Here is a 22,057-nt window from a genome sequence, read left to right on the forward strand (position 1 = left end):
ACATTCCCTGCTCTGATGAGGCAGCTGAACGTGGTTCTGCGAGGGATTTCGCGGTTCCCCCTTAGCCAGTCACAGGTCATCGGGACCCAGGCAAAGGAAATCCTGATGGTCCCAAGGGAAGCCTGGATAAAAGTAACATCTTCAATGACTTCCTCTCTCATTTCCCCACCCTGCAAAGCACTGGCCTTGGGCAGTGCAAGGGCACTTCCTCTTTGCCTCTTTCCCTTCCTTCCTCTTATCCTTCCTCTCACTCCTTCCCTCCCCTGCTCCCTCCCCCCATGCACCTGTCTCCTGCCCAGCCCACCTGGAGAAGGCTGCTCTGGGATTAATTCAGACCTAGATGATGGGAGTGAAGCCGCACCCCTGTCAGAGGGAAGCACTTTGGGCCCAGCCACCTGTTCGCCCCGTTTGATGAAGGAAACAATGCCTGGCAAAGCACCGCTCCCTGGCCAGGGCAGCAGGCCAACCTGCTGTCACTGTGCCTTAATCACCCCCATGCCCAGGCAGCACCGTCTGCAGGATCTTTTAATAGGACACGGACAATGAGCTCACAGAGCTTCTCTGTCCCCTACAGACAGGCACCACAGAACCTTGGAAGAGGGAAAGTTAAACAAGCCCAGCCTCCCTGCCTCATGCCTCGGGGCTGACTGGCTCTAACGTGGTTCGGCTGTGCTGTTCCATCCTGGGACAGAGCACCCCGCTGCCTGGCCTTTTCCATGCCTGCACCCCCAGCAGGCTCTATCTAGGGTTTGCTGGGGACTCACTCCAGGCCAGGAGAGGGCCTGTGAGCTCTGGCAGTTTGTGCCATGTGTGGGCAACAGACCTGAGAAACGCTGTTTAATAGGGTTGCCTCAAGCACATTTTCAAGATGAACACAAGAAGACTAGCAAAGTAGTGAAGAGTTTGGACTTTGGAGTCGGGAAGTTCAAGTTCAAATACAGTGTCCTGAGCAGCTGCTAAGCTCCCTGAGCCACACCTGCAGGTTGGGACACTGGGTTGATGTGAGAATTAAATGGCACAGTGTGTGCAAAAACTGCTGGCATCAGGCCCAAGAAGTCAACAATGAAAGGAAGACGGAAGGGATTGTGAGGTCTGGGAAGTGTTTGGAAAAATGTCGCATTGCAGAAGGCCTGTGGTGTTAGGATATGCGTATTGGATTTTGTCCAGGCTCCTGGCTCCCAATGCCTACATTCCTTGTTAGAATGCTGGGGTGCTTTAGGACTCAGGAAACAGAATCTCTCTCTCTGACCTTCTCCTGTTTTTCTTTCACCTGCCCACAGTGGGATGCTAATCTATTTGTGGATCAAAAAACTCTAATTCCACAGAAGGTCCCCATACCCTAGGAGAAGGAATGCTGCTTAGAGAGGCCAAGAAAAGTCTGAGCAGGCCGGCCTTGCTGGGTTTAGGTCATCCGCTTTCTGTCCAGTCACGTTTCCGCATGGTTGTCAAGCATGCCCTTGCATTGGAGCCTCCATAAAAACCCACGAGGACAGGCTCTGGGAGCTTCCAGATACCTGAACCCATGGAGGTTCCTGGAGGGTGGCGCACCCAGGGAGGGCACTGAAGCTCCCGGCACCTTCCCCCATACCTCGTCCTGTGCATCTCTTTATCTGCATCCTTTGCGACATTCTTTAAAATAAACTGGTAAACATGTTTCCCTGAGTTCCGTGAGTCGCTCCAGCAAATTAATCAAACACAAAGTGGGAGTTGTAGGAACCCCAACTTGAAGCCAATGGGTCAGAAGCTCTGGAGGCCTGGCCCTGTGACTGGTGTCTGAGGGCTGAGGGGCACCCTTGGAGACTGAGCCCTCCCCCTGTGGGATCTGACGCTATCTCTGGATAGATATTAAATAGACCCATTAAACAGTAAATCTCAGGTCTGATGCCCACACAAGGCATGAACTGCAAGAGTTCACAGACCATTGTCTCTGACTGATGAATGCCTGTTTGTGGGTTCATCAGTCAAAGACATTGGTATTCATGACATGCAAGACTGCCCTCCAGAGCTGGCACTTCATGGAGCTGTTTACTCACTGCTGGGCACCATTCCTTTGAACGTTATTAGGCTCTTTACAAACGTTAATTATGTCCATAGCTCATGGTTAGGTAGATGGTAAATGTTCTTTTAGGTGATGAGCGTATTCAGCACCCAGAGAGGTGGAGGGGTGGGTTCAAAATCACACAGAAGCCCACTGGGGCTGACTGTATTTGTCGTCAGGACCAATATGTATCACCAGGAGTTAAAATGTCACTTTGTCACTCTTTCAAGCTAAATGTCAAGAAAGCAATTAGAGATGACCCAAAAGCTTGGAGGTCGGGAACAGCCTAGCCATCTGGGAGGCCACATGCGGCTCCCTGCGGCTGGTACAGGCTTTAGGAAGGATGGTGAGAGGTGTGCTGGGAGGGCAGGTGTCACGGCTGCTTCATGACACCTTACCTTACTAGCTTACCTTACACCAAGTAAGGTGTGATGTGACCACACCACTGTTAGCAAAGACAAAACAAAGATATCGGGGTTCTGTGATGCCGGCCAGGGAAGCATATGGTGAATGCTCAGGAGCCCAGCCTGAGGCTCAGAGGCCGGCTGGGGACCTTGTGGGAGACAGCCTGGGGACAGAGAGATGTTGATCCAGAGGACAGAACTCCAGAGACAGAAAGGGCCTGGCAATGGCCTGGTGGGACATGGGTGAGGGCAGAGGTCAGGGGTGAAGGAAAGTGGCCATCTGCAAGCCAGAAGATACAGCAGGAGAAGGGATCTGGAGAGAGAGTCTGGGGTGTGTGCAGGACCTCCCATCTCTGGTCACTGCTGTGTCCTGCGGGCAGCTCAGCTTCTGGCTTCCCTGGGAAACCGCCCCACAGCCATCTAGAAAAAATGAATTATCTCCCCTCTTCATCGCTGCCTCCCTTCATAGGTGGGTTAGAATTACAAGACACCACAGCCGGAAGGAAGCTTAGCAATGGTAAGTCTGCCCCTCTGTGGCAGAGAAGGGGACACCCATGGCCACTTGCACAAGATTTGAGCTGTCAGTGGCAGAATCAAGACTCTCAGACCCAGAGCCCCAGGAGACAGCCAAGGACATGTTCTCAAGGCTTTGATGACTTTCTTATCACCAAGATACTCATGTCTGATTTATCTCCCTGTGGACCCCATGTTTTAAAAGATGGCCGGGCACGGTGGCTCACACTTGTAATCCCAGCACTTTGGGAGGCCGAGGCGGGCAGATCACAAGGTCAGGAGATCGAGACCATCCTGGCTAAACAGTGAAACCCCATCTCTACTAAAAATACAAAAAAATTAGCCAGGCGTGGTGGTGGGCGCCTGTAGTCCCAGCTACTCGGGAGGCTAAGGCAGGAGAATGGCATGAACCCGGGAGGCGGAGTTTGCAGTGAGCCGAGATTGCGCCACTGCACTCCAGCCTGGGCGACAGAGCGAGACTCTATCTCAAAAAAAAAAAAAAAAAAAAAAAAGAAGAAGAGTTTCATTCACCAAACACTGCATTTATTAAGTAATAACATATTCATTTTCCCGTTTTTAAAATTAATCAAAGATATACATGACTGCCAGCCAGAGTCTCTGATCAGCAGGCAATAACCCTTATTATCACCATGAGTTGATTTAATTTCTGCCAAAAGCAAAGAAACTTGGCATTTTAGATAGCCTGAACAGCTTCATTGTGTGAAAGTGGAGGTTTTCCATTACACTTAGTGAAATATTCAAAATAGCTCCCAGACCCTGGTCAATAATTCATGGCGCCCTTGGCCTCCAGGGACCCCTGTTGGGAACCACCACACCGTATTATTTATGCAGGAGTTAAGATGCAAAGGGAATCTCACTGTCCTAGAGTCTCAGCAGCAAACTGGTAAGGGATTTGTAGCCTGGATCCAGCCAGGAGCTTTGGACAAACCACTCAGTCGTCCTGAGCCTCAGGTTTCCCATCAGTAAGGTGAGAATAAGATATCAGTCAGGGTTCCTAGTTGCAAACAACAGAAATAAACTCTGTTTATATGAAGGAGAAAATAATGTATTAAAAGGATACTGGGAAAAATAGCTTGGCAGCTCCTCCTCAAGTTAAACATAGAATCACTACATGACCCAGCAATTCCATTCCTAGGTCTATACTTGAAAGAATGGAAAGTAGATCTCCAAACAAAAACTAGTACATGAATATTCATAGCAGCTGTATTCACAATCGCCAAAACCTGGACACAACCCACTGTCCATCAACAAATGAATGGGTAAACAAAATATAATATATCCAAGCAATGGGATATTGTTTGGCCGTAGAAAGGACTGAAGCTCTGATACATGCTACAACATGCCTTGAAAACATTCAAAGAAAAAATCAGACCACGTAATCTATGATTCCATTCATATCAAACATCCAGAAAAAGCAAATCCATGGAGACAGAATGCACTAGTGGTTGCAAGGGACCGTGTGGGGAAGGGAGGAATGAAAGCGGCTGCTTCTTGGGTACGGGGTTTCCATTTGGGTGATGAAGTTCTAGAACTAGATAGTGGTGATGACTGCACAACATTGAAAAAGTATTTAATGTCACTGGATTGTACACATGATGTCTGGCAAGTTGCAGAGTGGCTGGGTGTGTGGGAACCATGCCCGTGACCGGTCCTCAGGGATGCTGCTGCTGCAGTCGCTGAGGGTCCTAGTTGCTGGGCGCTACACCTGCACGGCTGACCCAGGGTCTCCATGGCCTGTCACTGTGCCAGCTGCCCGAGAGAGGTCCTTGGGGGTCCCTGGGACTCTGGGCAAATGCCTCTGATTGGCTGCCTCACATCCCACCTTACACTGCAAGGAAGGCTAAGGAAGCAAGTCCCTGGCATTTTTATCTTCTGCTGTGGGAGTCAGTCCCTGCCTCCCACTGAGACACAGGAGGGGGAATTCTCCCAAACACAGGAAGATGGCAGAGAGGCACTTCAGGACCACCAGCGTGCACAGAGTTAATGCCTGCTTCAAAGACAGAAGAGAACCTGTCTGAGGAGTGTGGTGCATGGGGGATGTGCAGGAAATGCTAAGACAGGGGCAGATCATGAAGTCAATATTGCTCTCTAAAGGGTTCCTCGTGTGTGGCAACTTTCCCTCCCCTCTTCAACCTCCTCTGAACGCCCCCAACTTCTGCCACCATACAAAAACTCATTATTCAGAGACAATTGCTCTCTCACCTTTCCTATCTAGATGTTTCTAAACTTTGAACAAGATGATAATCGCAGCTGGTCATTTGTCTAGCAGACACTAATCCTTGCCTCTGGGCTCTGTGATGTGCTTTGCAGTTTAGCACAAGGACCTTGCTGCCGTACACTTAATAACCCAATAATGGTGAGATGGTGCTCAGGAGGGGGCTGGAGCTGTGGGGACCTGCTCTGCCCTCTGCGCTAGGTGACAAAGCACCTGTCTCCTGTCTGCTGTTTGGCCATGATCCCCACGGTACCATTCACAGCCCCTCCCAGCTGGGTGTCAGGGTGGGGCGCTATGGAACATCTTGCCTCTTATCTCCTATACAGACAATTCCAGAAGTAAATAGAAGCAAAATAGGATGCAAGTTAGGTTTTCTTTTTTCTTTTTTTTTAAAAGGGTAGATTTTGATATAATTTAAAATTTCACAGAAGTTGCAAATACAGTACCTATATTGTACTATATACTGTTTATCCAGATTCAACAATTGTTTAACATTTTATGCCATTCGCTTTTTCACTCCTCTCTCTTCCTCCTCCTCCCTTCTCTCTCCCTGTCTCTCCCCCTACAGACTGTGCTATTTTACCTCTGAATGCTCAAAAACAAAGACCATCTTGTACATGACCACAGTGTAATTATCAAAATCCGGAGACTTAACACTGATACAATATTATTACCTTAATCCTCAGCCCATAATCAAAGCTCATCAATTGCCCAATAATGCCCACTATAGCTTTTTGGAGATTTTCAAAATGTCGATTTCTAGTTTAATTTCACTGTGGTCAGAAAACGTGCTCCCCGAAATGTCAACCTTTTGAGATTTACTACATCTTATTTTCTGGTTCCCCCCTTGTCCTCCTCAGCACTCCAGCTGGCTCCTTCTGGAAGTTTCCCTGGACTCTCTCCCACTCAGGCACAGCTGAGAGGTCAGTTGAAGACCTGGGGGAATTTATACACAGGTTTTAGGGCTCCCCTCCCTTGCTCCTTTCTTTCTTTTTTTTTTAAGTCTTTTCATTTTTATCATTCAAAAAAGTTTCATTTTTTTTATTTAGCTTTCTGTCTCTGTGCTTGTGCCTTCAACACTTTCACAACGATTTTCTACTCCTCGATAAGGAAAGCACGCTTGATCCCGTCACGAACACATTTAGTACGCGTGGAACCACCACAGGCCCTGCGGACATGTTTCTTTGTTTTGGACAATCTCCTAAGAACTTTAGTTCTTACAGCACGAACCCCTCAAAGTCTGCCTGGGCACACGCTACATGCAGATTTTGGTGCTTTCCCAACCTTCTTGGTATAAAAGTACACAGCTCCGTTATCAGGGGTTCGGGGCAGCCTAGTTTTGTTAGAGGCTGTATTGTAGGAAAGCCTACGATAGTAGGTCAAACGCTGGACCATTCTGAGTGCCTGCAGACAACGTTCCCGGAAGCGCTCCCTTGCTCGTTTTTTTTTTTTTTTTTTTTTTTTTTTTTTTTTTTTTTTGGCGGGGGATGGAGTCTCTCTCTGTCGCCCAGGCTGGAGTGCAGTGGCGCAGTCTCGGCTCACTGCAACCTCCGCCTCCCGGGTTCACGCCATTCTCCCGTCTCAGCTTCTGAGTAGCTGGGACTACAGGCGCCGGCCACCACGCCCGGCTAATTTTATTTTTGTATTTTTAGAAGAGACGGGTTTTCACCGTGTTAGCCGTGTTAGCCAGGATGGTCTCTATCTCCTGACCTCACGATCCGCCGACCTCGGCCTGGCAAAGTGCTGGGATTACAGGCGTGAGCCACCGCGCCCCACCCTTGCTCCTTTAAACCTGGCGTTTCCCCCCCGCTCATTTTCCAGCCATTTAGGAATCCCGCCTCCATCCGCTGAGCCCTCAAGGCAGTGAGAGAGACTACTTTCCACATCAGCCCCAGCGGAAAACCTGGCAAACGCTCATCCCTTACAGATGGACACTCTTCCAGTTTCTGCCTGTTCTTATCCACTTTCCGATAGTTCTTTAAGAAACTTCAAATAGTTTCTTAACTGTTTGAAGAACTATTTAAAGAAGAACTATTTATTAAATAGTTTCTTAACTATTTGAAGAACTATTTAACTGAAGAACTATTTGCCTTCAAATAGTTCTTTAAGAAAACTTTTTTTTTGTCCAGAGTTTATACATCAACACACACACACACACACACACACATAATTAGGAATTCATCTTGTTTATGTCTCATTCCATAATATGTTGCTGTCACTCAAAATAGTACAAACTCGACCCTAATATGACAACTTTTAATTCTGGTTGGATTCACCAGATTCAATTGTTTATTTATCTGATTTCATTATTTCATGATCTCTCCTTAACATTTCATGAAAAGGTCTTTTGGGGACTTAATGTAAGTGACAACAGAATTCAGTGTGATGAAACCAACCATATATGAAATGAACCAGATGCCATATGCTTAAACCTGTGAATATGTCAACCAGCAATTCACTGGCGCATAAATGTGCAAATGAGGAAACGTTGTTCAAACACTTCAGCTTGTATTTTACAAAACAGTGTTTAAATATTTGACATAGTTTAATAATATTTTAGAAAAATCGCTTACCTAGTCTGGATGATGTATGCGTTTGCTGGGGTTACTATAAGGAAGTTACACACACTGGGGGCATAAACAGCAGAAGGTTATTGCTGCGTAGTCCTGGAGCCTGGAAGTCCAGGATCAAAGTGACAGGTTTGGATTCTCCTGCAGCCTCTCTCCTTGGCTTGCAGACTTCCCTCTCTACATGTCTGTATCCTAATTGCCTCTTTTTTTAATGTTTATTTTAAGTTCCTGGGTACAAATGCAGGTTTGTCACATAGGTAAACTTGTATCATGGGGGTTTGTTGTACAGATTATTTCATCATCCAGGTATATTAAGCCTAGTGCCCATTCATTATTTTTCCTGATCCTCTCCCTCCTCCTACCCTCCACTCTCTGATAGGCCCCAGTGTGCGTTATTCCCCTCTATGTATCCATGTGTTCTCATCATTTAGCTCCCACTTACAAGTGAGAATATCTGCTATCTGGTTTTCTGTTACGGTGTTAGTTAGCTTAGGATAATGGCCTCCAGCTCCATCCATGTTCCTGCAAAGGACATGATCTTGTTCTTGATTTCTTTCCCTTAATAATACATATTTAATGTTATTCAATGCCTCCTTTTCATGGCATTATAGCTTATTTCCTTTTAGTGCTGATTAATATTCCATCATCTGAATATACCGCAGTTTATTCACCTTCCAAGTTTTGGCAATTATGAATGAAGCTGCTCCAAACATCTGTGTGCAGATGGACTTTTGTATGGACATGTTTCCAATTCTTTGGGTAAATACCAAGTACCATAATTGGTGGATTGTATGGTATGAATATATTCAGTTGTATAAGAAGCCACCAGACTGTCTTTGAAAGTGCTTGTTCCATATTGCATACCCACCAGAAATGAGAGTTCCTGTTGCTGTTCCTGTTGGTGTTCATAGTGGAGACAGTGGATTTTAGCCATCTTAATAGATATATAATAGGATCTCATTGTTGCTTTAATTTTCTATTTCCTTTTGTTTTGTTTTGTTTTGAGATAGAGTCTCACTCTGTTGCCTGGGCTGGAGTGCAGTGGTGCAATCTACAACCTCCGCCTCCTGGATTCAAGTGATTCTCATGTCTCAGCCTCTGCAGTAGCTGGGATTACAGGCATGTGCCACCATGCCTGGCTAAGTTTTGTATTTTTAGTAGAGACGGGGTTTCACCATGTTGGTCATGCTGGTCTCAAACTCCTGACCTCAAGTGATCCGCCTGCCTCAGCCTCCCAAAGTGCTGGGATTACAGGCATGAGCCACCGTGCCCAGCCTATCTTATTTTAAATATATGAACAGTCTCCAAAATGTGAGTACAGTTTTTTACTTTCCCTTTGCAACTTGATTTTTTCCAATAAACTCCTCTGAGATCTATTCCAATGAACTAAAGCCAGGCTGATTGATTTATTCCCAGGGTGAAGAGAATAACTCCCCAATCACCTAAGTCACCCTCCAACAATGTCCTCATGAACAGCTCTCTTGATCTAAATGTCCCACATAAGTAATGCACTGTAAAGTGGTCCATGCCATTGAAACCCCATCTACTCACGAGAAGAATCAGTAATTAAAAGGTCATTCTACTGGAGGATATCACACTACGTGAAATAAGCAAGACACAAAAGGACAAATATGCATGATTCCATGTATGGGAGAAAGCTATGGTAGTCAAATTCACAGAGACAGAAAGTAGATAGGTGGTTGCCAGGGGTTGGGAGGAGAGAGGAATGGAGAGTTGGTGTTTAGTGGGTACAAAGTATCAGTCTTGCAAGATGAAAAACACTCCAGAGACGGATGTTGGGGATAGTTTCACACAACGTGAATGTACTTAATGCCACTGAACTGTACATTTAAAAATAGTTAAGATGGGAAATGTTGTTATGTGTATCTTACACAAATATAAAAAAATGAAAACTACCTGAATTATTATCTTTTTTATTTAAGTAAGGTAGTTCTCATAGAGAAGGAGAGCTCAATTAGATTTGACAAATGTCTGTGCTTGGTCTAAAGTAAGTGCAAATTGGAAAGTCATTCCTGAACTCTCATTCCTAAATCATAAAATTCTTAAATGTAAAATCCTGATGTTTCAACATCCTCTAGCAGATTCCCAATATACCATTTTAAAGGTAAAAGTGGTGTTTGACTCCAAATAATTTTTACCAAAAGAAAATTTACATACACTTTTTTGGTATAGAGTTAATATAACCCATTTAGGTATGAAAACTCTTTAAGGTTATTTCATTTTCCCCATTCCCCCTCCTTTAATAAGCAATACATCTAAAAAGTGCCTCAATAGAAGGCTCAGAAGCCCTATGTGAGCTGAGTTAGGCAATGTGAATGCTGAATGCTGTACTGGGAAAGAGAAAAGTCAAACAAAAAGGTAGTAACAATAAAAGAACACCTGGTATTTGTCGGAAATAAGACTTCCTTGCTCCCGCTCTTTTTTGTGACAGGTGTTCACTGAAAGTTGTAGAATTTTAACATTCTAAGTTATCTTATTGTTGTTTTTTTGGTATTACTGAGATTTAGGCCTCTTTGGATGGATCACTATGTCTCTCTTGTACACAAACACAAACACATATGCACACTGCTCCTGCAGCCTGCCCTACACCCACTACTTCACTTTTCCCAAATCCCTAGAGACATTTAGGAAGAAACAGCTGCATGGTACCAGAAGGTGAAAAATGAACGAGGACAAGAACACATCAGGCAGAGCATGAATCTTAGGGATTTAGGTTACATCTCTCCCATCCTCATTCCAAACTGTGACCTTGATTTCTACTTCCCTGAGAAACTGGAACAAGAAATGACCTCTTCTGTGCTCTCACCACACCTCTCCTTCCAGCAATATGCACCCACACACTCTGCCTTCCCACAGCTTTACTGTTCATACCTGTCTAAAGCCCATCTTATTTGCACCATTGAATCCATCCACTCTTGCTTACTCAAGAACACCACTCCAGCAATTCTCTCCTATTCCCTACATCATCCATTTTCCACTCTCTGCAGGATCATTCACACCAGCACACACAACAGGCTGTCCTAAAAAGTGGAACTTTCCCTTGACCACAGATTTCACTTAATGTCATTACATTCCCTTGCAGTAGGAGTTCTTGATAAAAGCATCTGTGCCCACTGCCTCCAGTTCCTCTTCTCCCATCCTCTCTTAAATCCACTACATTCAGGCTTTCACTCTCACCATTCAATTGACGTTGGTCACCCACGACCTTCATGTTGCTAAAATCTACTGGTCCCTTCTTGTTCCTCATCCCAGTTGATCTACCAGCAGCAGGTGGCATTGTAGGTGGCTTCCTCCCCTTGGGACATTTCTTTACCTGGTTTCCAGGGTACCACACTCTGAGTTTCCTGCTACCTCATAGGTCACTCTTTTTTTATTTTGGCTGACTTCCTCCTTTTCTCCCCAATCTCTTAATATTTGAATGTCCCACGGATCTGTTCAAATTTTTTTTCTTTTCTCTGTCTATACTCCACTGATAATCTCATCTAGTCTCATGGTTTTAAATATCAACTCTATGTTGATAATCCCCAAATGTATATGTGCAGCCCACCCACACCTCCCTCTCAAATCCCAAATTCAAACTTCTAACTACCCATTCAGTAACCCCATTTTGTTATCTAATAGATATTTTAGGCTTCACATGTCCAAAATCAAACTCCAGGTTTTCTCTTCCACCAAGCCTGTGCCATCCATAGCCAATCAGTGTGGAAAGACCTTGATGAATACTTGAGATATTCCGCAGAGACCCCGCAAGGGCCATACCTTGAAAGCAGGGCAAAACTAGCACTAAAGCAAGAACTATTCCAGACTTTTAATATTATTTTAACAAAGTTTATCTTAAATCTTAAAAAAAAAACAAGCCTCTAAAGCATCAAAGGGCTCCATAACTAATTTAACTGCCTTCAAAAAAAACCAAAAAATTTAATGGAAGAAAATAAAATCCAGACACTTAAGAATGTAGTAATCACAATGTCCAACATCCAGTCAAAAATGCTGTTCAAAGCAGGAAACTATGATCCATAATCAGGATAAAAGTAAGTCAGTGGAAGCAGACCCAGAAATGACAGGGATTGATGGAATTAGCATGCAAGAACTTTAAAACAGCAATTGTAAATATGTTTAAGGTATTAAAGATAATATGATAGGGAGAGAAATGGAAACCATAATAAAAGAAACAAAACTTGTAGAGCTGAATCATACAATATACAAAATGAAAACTTCACTGAATAAGCTTAGCAGTAGATTACACACTGCAGAATAAAAAATAAAAACTTGAAGACATAGCAGTGGAAACTATCCAAACTAAAGCACAAAGAGAAGGCTGAACAAAAAAATAAAGAGAGCCTCAGTTACCTATGAGGCAATATCAAGCAGTCTTACATGCATTATAAGTTGCTTTGGAATTGCGAATAGAGAAAGGAACAGAAAAAGTGGTTCAATAAAGGCAGAACATTTTCCAAACATCAAGATTCAAGAAGCACAACCAACCCAAAGCAGGCTAAACACACACACACCCAAAATACATCATAATCAATTTACTGAATTTCAAGAATAAAACAACAAAAAAATTAAAATCAGCCAAAGGTGAAAAACATGTTATAAAGTTATCAAAGGGAAACCAAATAGAGGATGACCATGACTTCTCAGAAAAGCCAAAGGCAATTTGCTGAAAGAAATTCTAAATTCTGTAGCTAGTAAAACTGTCCTCCAAAATGAAGGGGAAAGAGAAGGTTATTTTCAGAGAAAATAGAGATTTTATCACTAACAAACTTGAACCAAAAGAAATAGTAAAGGAAATTGTTGAGGCAGAAGGAGCATAAGAGATGGATAGTCTGACCTACACAAAGGAATAAAGAACTCCAGAAATAGTAATTCTGGTACAAATATAAAATCATTTTATTTTCTCATTTGAATAAATATCTTATTTCTATTTAAAGCAAAACTAATAAAAATTTGTGAAGTTTATAATATGTGGAAGTAAAAATATATGTTAACAGCACAAAGGAAGGGAGGAAGAAAATTAAAGTAGACCTCCTTCTAAACATTTGAGCCAGTCTCTCTCTCTCTTCTCCTCTCTCATCTAGGCCTCCCCTCTTCCTATAGCATGACCATAAATAGCATCTCAGGACAAACTCTAATCCAATATTTTTCTCAACCTTAGTTGTAGTTAGGAGGACCTATTTACACATGCTTCCAAGCCATTATCATGATAGCTCTACTAGTCAGAAAAGCCTTCAAGTTAAGCCTAGGAAATAACTGTTTACATCCCACATAATATGGCAAGATCACTGTCCTCTAGGGGGAGCTCTTAGCTAGCAAACGGCCGGTGAAGCAAAGAAGTACATAGTCACTCTCCCCAAACACGAGCGCTCAGTTAGCTGAGCTAATAGCTCTTACAAGAGCACTTAAATTAAGCAAGGGAAACGTAGCTAACATCTACACTGACTCCAAGTATGCTTTCCTGATTTTCCATGCTCATGCTGTCATTTAAAAGGAAAGGCATTTTCTTACCACTAATGGAGTTTTTTATAAAATATCACCAGGAAATTAGCAGATTATTAACCTCAGTTTTTCTTCCATGAGAGATAGCAGGTAAGTATTGTAGGGAACATCAAAAGGGAACGGATGAGGTAGCTGAAGGAAATAGATTAGCTGATCAGGCAGCTAAGTCAAAGGCAAGGAAGCCTCAAGGCACTAATACACTTCAAGCCTTTCTAGTCTAGGAGGGCTCCATAAAAGAAATTAAACCTCAGTATTCTGCTGCAGAAATAGAATAGGGCACTTCTCAAGCGCATACTTTTCAGCCCTCAGATGCCTACAGTCAGGATGGCAAACTGTATTTGCCAGCCTCCAGCCAATGAAAGTCCTTAAAATCCTTCGCCAAGCTTTTCACTTGGGAAAGGATACAACTTATCAATGTGCTCAGAGATTGTTTTCAGGCAGAGAACCTCTAAATTGGTTAAGAATGTAACCTCTCGGCCGGGCGCGGTGGCTCATGCCTGTAATCCCAGCACTTTGGGAGGCCGAGGTGGGCGGATCAGGAGGTCAGGAGCTCGAGACCATCCTGGCTAACACGGTGAAACCCCGTCTCTACTAAAAAATACAAAAAATTAGCCGGGCGTGGTGGCGGGCGCCTGCAGTCCCAGCTACTCGGGAGGCTGAGGCGGGAGAATGGCATGAACCCGGGAGGCGGAGCTTGCAGTGAGCCGAGATGGCGCCACTGTACTCCAGCCTGGGCGACAGAGCAAGACTCCGTCTCAAAAAAAAAAAAGAAGAATGTAACCTCTCTAGCTCATTTCCAACAGGAATTAACACAACTAGGAGAAGCCCAACCCCAGGAAATAAAACCACCTTTATATAATCCAGGAACTTAGGCATTAGTGAAAACTCTCATCTCTTTCCTTCCCTAAGCCAAGCTGGGAAGGGCCCTACACTGTTCTTCTTTCAACCCTCTGGGCAGTAAAAGTTACAAGAATCAACTCCTGGATACATCACACTCAAGCCAAAGCCTGAAGAGCTAAGGGAGCAACCCCTGACAGCCCAGAAGAAGAAATAGAAGATATTACACTAAAAATCATAAAAGGTAAGTAACTGAGTGAGGGCTCCTCATCTTACTCAGCCCAACCTTTACATCAACAGATGCTTTTTGTCATTTCTGCCCTTTCCTCTCAAAATTTGCCCCCAAATATTAGAACTTCTTTTTAATGCATATTTGCAGGAAATTTTAATTATACATGGGATTCCGTTTGTAACCTTGTAAATCCCCGAAGGGAAATGTTATATCTTGGCAAGTAAAGTTTTAAACGAAAATGATTTACTACGCCTCTCTTGTGGAAATTGTTAGAGTCATGCTACTATTTGCAATTGGACTATACACTGTGGCACCACAGTGTGGAATTCTGGTTGTAAAATTCTAATTGCTGTAATATTTTGGCTGATTATCATCCTTATAACAGGATTAATAATTGCAGGAGAAATTTAGTCAAGGTTGTTTTGATTATAGCAGGAGTAATAGTTACAGATAAGAAGTAAGCATAAAAGTTTTGCTATCATTAAGTTTAATAGGACTTTTTACTAAAGGTTGGTAATATAATGCACTCTAAGTTACTAAAAAAAGGTTATAAAGAAAGAAATTTTATATAAGAAAGGATTTTGTTTTGTAAATACTTGTCCTTGAAGGAAATGGCTGGTTGTTTAAATGAAGGATGTTTAAGACAAGTCATAAAGTTTAAGTATATTGTAAGAGGGTCTGTGAAAGTCATGAAAAATTTTAATAAAGAAAAGGAATTGTCAAAATTAAGGCTAAAGTTATTTTAGCCACCCAATATATTTCTCCCAATCATATTGAAAGTTATAAAAATGGCCTAAGACAAGTTCTTCTCTAATGGCAAGTCAAGAGGGAAATGGATGTATTTTTTTCCAAGGAAAACGTCTTTTGTATTAACGTTTCTGGTAATGTACAGCGACATCTAGTGCAGACAAATCGGTATTGCAATCCATTGGTGTAACTAACAGGTACCAAACTCTATTGTCAGTTAAGGTCTATAGGACCCCCACTAACGGTGGTAATCTTAATGCTCATATTCTAACCCTATATTTTAAATCTTGTAAAATGTATCTCTTTTCGCCTAGAAGCAATCAAACTCCAAATGGTGCTGCGAGCAGAGCCAAACATGGACACGCCGTTCTTCCAAGAACCATTAGATCAACCTCAGGAGAAGGCCCAGCTGCTGTTCCTCCACATGACGCCCCTTTTCAGTGGGAAGTAGCCAGAAAGAATCATCGTTCAACACCCCCTAACAGTAGTTAGGTTTGCTTATCTCGGGGGAAATAATACAGGAGTTATTAAGAAATAATTTTTAGGCAGATAGAGATGGTAAACGAAGTTCTTGGTAAGGCTTTTTCTTTTAATAAAAGCAAGCCCCAAACCATTTCTTTTCTAACAGAAAAACGGCTTGAAAGGCCAAGCTGGCAAGCTTTGATATGCAAATGCAGGCCATTAGAAACAGTCCACCTAATATGGCGATTCCCACCTTTTTCCTCTTGTCACGATGTGTGCCAAGTGTCATGGCCAACTCCAGATAACACCATGTGTTCAGAACATCATGGCGACCCATATTTGCATATTAAAGGACTAAGGTGGGAGGGCCAGGTTCTTTGTGGGCTACGTAAACGACACACCTGGTCAAACCAATCCCCTGGGCCCTATGCAAACCAGACACCGCCTCCTCCAACATCCCAATATAAGCAACCACTTTTCCGCTGCACACGGGGTTTCTCTTTGTTTGAATTCCCCCCTCCCTCTGTCTCTGTATGGGTGATCTGTTCTCTTCTTCCTTCCTTCTTTCTTGCCTAACAAGCTCTCTGCTCCTTAAAACCACTCCACGTGTGTCTGTGTCATTTTCTCTAAATCAGCGTGAGACCAAGGACCCTGGTGTTCTTCTAATCATCGGAGCCATATCATTTTATGTCCCTTTTTTGGTTTAAGCCAATTATGACGGTTCTCTTTCTGCATCTGTGATTAACTTAGAAGTGGGCATGTGACTTCTTTCTGGTCAATGAGATTAGAGGGGAGTTCTGCAGAAAAGCCTGTAGAAGAGATTGATTTCCTATTAAGGAGACCAGGAGCGGTGGCCTCCTTCTTCTTTTGGATGTTTCTGTACCTGGATGTGATACCTGGAACCGCTGTAGCAACACGTGAGCACAAGAGGAGCCAGCCTGGGTGGAGGCAAGGCCAACGCTCAGGACGGTGAAACAGAGCGATGGGAAAAACTGGGTCCCTGCAGTGAAACCTTTGAGCGGCTGTCTCAATCAGCAATTGGGCCACCCTTAATAATAAGTTGTCTTATTATTTAAGCCACTTAAGTCAGGGGCTTCTGTTCATTGCAGCTGAAGTCATCCCAATTTACCTAACATAAATTACTTTAAAAATAGTACCAGATTACCATATTTGAAATACTAGCATTTATCATTTTCAAACCTTTAAAACTTTTGCCCTCATAAACCTTAAACATTAGAGCATGCAAAAAGCAAACATACAAACAGAAAACCACCTAAATTTTGAGGGAGAAGTAATTTCACCATCAATGTTAGGCAGTTCTTTAAGTCAGTTCATATTTTGAAAGATCACAGGTTGATCTACACTGGCGCTATAAAAAACATCTGAGCAGTGCGTTTTTACAATTTATTTCTAGTTTTTACCCAAGACCTAATTCTAACATGAACACATAAGCCATTGGTAATATGAACCGGATAATACGTAGTTACTCTAGTTCACATCACATGTTTAAACACTTGTGGAGAACTCCAGATCACGTGATAAATGGCTGTCAGTGGCAAAGTAGTTTCCTCTCTTAGACAAAGGGACAGGAGCTGGTAATACTCTCAAAAGGTGGCTAAGATGCACTTGAAATGTGTCCAGAGCATCATAAAATTGCATGACAAGAATAGAGAAGAAAAGCCTGGAAGAGAATACAGAACCCTCATGGGCCCACCATGCTAGTGTACCCAGCACAAGAATTATCTGCAGCTTAAGGAGAAGGTGTCCCATGCACTGGTGGCCATGATCATTATTGGCAACTCCTCCAGTATGTGAGTTGTGTTTTCGTATTAACAAAGACAACAAGAAACATAACCAACATTATCACCCCTCTGTAAGTTCAGAGAAGAATAGCTTGGCAGTACAGAAATATGCTTGGGAAATGCTGTGAAACGACGTATATGAAGTGAACCAAGCAGAAGCCAAGAAATGACAGAATACATTGAAAAGAGAGTCGCCCCTCATCACTGCTTAGTAAAATCCTAGTCCTATCGCAACATCATGCAGTGCAGCCGCCTGCTGGGGTCTGAGCACGTTGCAGCAGGAGCTTCCTTTCTACTGTTTCAGGTTTTGTCAAGTAAGACTGAGGAGCCTGTGCAACATCCACATGGAGATGTAAGGGGAGCAGCTGAGCGCACAGGTGGAGAGCGCAGAGAAGGGGCTGCAGGCAGAGCTCTCAGTCATTGGTCTACAGGAGGCTGCATGAGCTGGCTCGAGAGTTGAGAGAAAGAAGAGAAGGAAACCAAGGCCTGAATCTCCAGGGGTCTTAGGATACTTGCTATTTGTATGATAACACAACCCCAGTATTAACCCCCAAGTCTTCAGTTAATGTCTAAAACACACTGCCACCTTAATAGTGTTTGGGAAATCTGGGGAAAATGCCTGGGTTCTATTCTGGGTTCAGCACACACAGAATGACTCTGAGTAAAAAGGGAACGTCTGCAGGGTCACCAACAGCAACTCATTGAAATCTCTAAAAGGGGCTGAGCTCCCAGCAAGATGTGTGGGGAGTGGGAGAACGGGAGGGAGTTAAGTTAATGTGATTTTTTTTTTTTTTTTTTTTAGATAGAGTTTTGCTCTGTGGCCCAGGCTGGAGTGCAGTGATGTGATCTCGGCTCACTGCAACCTCCACCTCCGGGTTCAAGCAATTTTCCTGCCTCAGCCTCCAGATTTCCTGGGAATACAGGTCCGCACCATGTCTAGCTAATTTTTTTGTACTTTTAGCAGAGATGGGTTTTCATCATGTTGGCCAGGGTGGTCTTGAACTCCTGAGCTTAAGTAATCCACTCACCTCAACTTTCCAAAGTGCTGGGATTACAGGTGTGAGGTGAGCCACTGTGCCTGGCCAGTTAATGTGAATTTAATGTCAGCACATAGAGTGCCTTCAGCTGACATGTGGCTCACTTGGGCAATTTTCAGTCATGTCAGGTGTATGATATGATTCGTCAATACTTTCATCTGCATGTGTATTGTAATAAATGTTTCCTGTGCAGCCACTCTGCCACACATTTTGCTGGACCCTGGGGTGACAGCAGGAAACAAAAATCTGTTGGCCAAGAGTAGTGGCTCACACCTGTAATCCCAGCACTTTGGGAAGCCGAGGCAGGCAGATCACGAGGTCAGGAGATCGAGACCATCCTGGCTAACAAGGTGAAATCCCGTCTCTACTAAAACTACAAAAAATTAACTGGGCATGGTGGTGGGCACCTGTAGTCCCAACTACTTGGGAGGTTGAGGCAGGAGAATGGCGTGAACCTGGGAGGCGGAGCTTGCAATGAGCCAAGATTGCACCAGTGCACTCCAGCCTGGGTGACAAAGCGAGACTCCGTCAAAAAAAAAAAAAAAAAAAAATCTGTTGTCTGAGCTCATATAGTTTATGGTCAGGTCAGAGAATAGATACATACTTTGTTTTTACAGAGTCTTGTCAATTCCCAGAAAAATTCCCTGTCCCCAGCCAGGAGGCTCCTTGAGAAAAGATTTCCTAACACAAAAACTAACCCAACTATGGACCACCCTAGGTAAATCATTTGGGAAAACTTCCTGCTCCAAAACTCCCTGCTAAAGTGTCTTTTCTGCTTAGGAAGACTTTTATTTTTTAAGGCTCCCTCTTGGGATAGAACTTTCTAGAGGTAACAGGTCTGCAATCTCTTGCCAGCCTGCAGTTCTCAAGGCTATTTGCTCAGGCTTTCTGTTTGCTGTTTGTTTGGTTTTCCCAAGAAATAGGACACTAGATGGAACCCATGGTCTGTCATTTTCCTCTCAATACAGGCCAGCCACCAGCCACATGTGGCTTTGGGTGTTTCCACCACTCTGCTGACTTCTGCACATGCTCCACTGCTGATCCCCAGCTGAAGCAAAATAAAATGCAATCTTCACTAGGAAACATGCGATTACACACCAACTGCAAGATCAGGCTTTTCCTGAATGTGGTTTTTTACCCCTCATGTCAGTATTTTTTTTCATGAACTATCTTTCAGATGAGGCGTCACTATGTTGCCCAGGCTGTTTCGAACCCTGGACTTAAGAGACATTCTGCCTCAGCCTCTTGCCAACTGAGTAGCCGGGACTATAGGTGTGTGCACTGCATCTGGCCAGGTCAGGATTTGTCAAGTTATCCTAAAGATGACGTTTATGGAACTATGCCCAGAAAGACCAGCCACATCTAATACTTAGAAAAATAAAAACAAAAATTTAGATACCCCTGAATAAGTCGCTTCAAGGATTTTACTTCTGCAGAACCAAGAAAGCCACCTGCCCACAAGGCTTCTTGGAGTTTTCACATTGAGGAATCATTTTTACGCGGGTGGGAGCCGGGACCACTCCAGGTCCCAGAGAAGAGAACTCGCTATATGGTTTTTGTTTGTTTGTTTTAATATCCAGGGTGGTCCTGAAATTTGCATGAGGAGTCAGCCTTGATTTTTGGGGAGCCACCCGGTTACAGTTCACGGCCACCCACACTTGTAACTCTGGGCTTTTTAGGGTGGAGTGAGGCCTCAGGAAGCTCTTCAGCCGACTCAAAGGGAAACCAGCTTCTGGACGTAGCCAGGGGGAGTGTGCTGCCCTCTCCCGATGACACACCGTGTTCCTGGGTTTGTTCAGTGGGTATAGCCGAAGATTGTTTTACCAGGCATAGTTCACATTCTTTTAATTCTTGGGAGAAAGTAAGGCGTGACTGTCGTGTTCATCTGCTGCATCTCAAAAGGGCAGAGACACTGTGTTTTGAAAATATTATCCCTGGACCGTGAAAGCATGAAGCACGGGAAGCTGTGGACTAAAACCTGCTTCCATTCTTCCCACTTCTTCCATTCTTTCCACTTCACTTAAGTCAAACCAGGGGTGTTAGTCAATAAAAAGTGTTTCTGGCCAGGCACGGTGGCTCAAGCCTGTAATTCCAGCACTTTGGGAGGCCGAGGTGGACGGATCACCTGAGGTCAGCAGTTCGAGACCAGCCTGACCAAAATGCATCTCTACTAAAAATACAAAAAATTAGCCAAGCATGGTGGCATATGCCTGTAATCCCAGCTACTCAGGAGGCTGAGGCAGGAGAATTGCTTGAACCTGGGAGGCAGAGGTTGTGGTGAGCTGAGATGGTGCCATTGCACTCCAGCCTGGGCAACAAGAACAAAACTCTGCCTAAAAAAAAAAAAATAGTGTTTCTTCTTCCTTTGAATACAATTGAATTATCTTGTGATTTTTATTAGTAAGATAAGTTTTGTTAGCTGTTATGCCTTATGATGTTTTTGAGCAGCCACACTAATTGTGCTCTGAAAAGCACTGCCTTTGTGATTATAATAATTCAGTGTAGGAAAGAATGAACAGGTGGCTTTCCGCTGGAAATACTTTTTGTTTGTTTGTTTGAGGCGGAGTCTTGCTCTGTGGCCCAGCTGGAATGCAGTGGCATGATCTCAGCTCACTGCAGCCTCCACCTCCCAGGTTCAAGCAATTCTCCTGCCTCAGCCTCCTGAGTAGCTGGGACTACAGGTGCCCACCACCACACCTGGCTAATTTTTGTATTTTTAGTAGAGATGGAGTTTTACTATATTGGCCAGGCTACTCTCGAACTCCTGACCTCAGGTGATCTGCCTGCTTCGGCCTCCCAAAGGGCTAGAATTACAGGCATGGGCCACCATGCCCAGCCCAGAAATACTTTTTTATTGAGGGGAAGAGGGAGTGGGTGGAGACTGACAATAAGGTACTCTTGAGGAAATATGGTAGAAGGATGGATAAATATCAGCACATGAGGAGTTGCTTCACAAAAATATCCAACCTACTGACAAAAGAGTTGTGGAGTATTTCGTCATACAATAGTGATCATTGTTCTGGGTCTGTGAGACCTCCTTGCGTAATTTTACCTTGGTCACTTCAAATCCTATAAACAAACATTTACTGAGATCTCATGTGCAGCGGGCACGGTGCTGGGGGTTGGTCTCAAGGCTAAGGAGGTGGAGGAGATTGGGCTTCCAAGGAACAGGTGAATAAATAGATTCATTGAGTTGTGGTGGTTCTATTTCCTCTTCCCACCAAAACCACATGCGGGAAACATAGTTCCTCAAAGTCTGTGGTGTGGGTTTTAAGTTTTTTCATGTTCTTAGATCTAAAAGAATCTTAGCCCGGGCACAGTAGCTCATGCCTGTAATCCTAGCACTTTGGGAGGCTGAGGCGGGCGGATCACGAGGTCAGGAGATCGAGAGTATCCTTGCTAACACGGTGAAACCCCGTCTCTACTAAAAACACACACACACACACACACACACACACACAAAACAAAACGAAAAAAACCAAAACAAAAATAGCCGGGCGCGGTGATGGGCGCCTGTAGTCCCAGCTATTCAGGAGGCTGAGGCAGGAGAATGGCGTGAACTCGGGAGGCGGAGCTTGCAGTGAGCGGAGATCGCGCCACTGCACTCCAGCCTGGGCTACAGAGCGAGACTCCGTTGCAAAAAAAAAAGAAGAAAAAGA

General features: G+C 43.9%; 1 protein-coding gene and 1 pseudogene across 1 annotated transcript in view; both read right to left on the minus strand.

Annotated features, from left to right (window-relative positions):
* The window catches only part of LOC117975557 (uncharacterized), a 56,268-nt gene that overhangs the window by 19,294 nt on the left and 14,917 nt on the right, over window positions 1-22,057 (minus strand). The gene's annotated exons all lie outside the window — the stretch shown is intronic.
* On the minus strand, window positions 4,927-7,258 carry LOC117975519 (large ribosomal subunit protein eL34-like; annotated as a pseudogene).

Source organism: Pan paniscus, chromosome 14 (assembly GCF_029289425.2).
Source record: "Pan paniscus chromosome 14, NHGRI_mPanPan1-v2.0_pri, whole genome shotgun sequence".
NCBI lineage: Eukaryota > Metazoa > Chordata > Mammalia > Primates > Hominidae > Pan > Pan paniscus.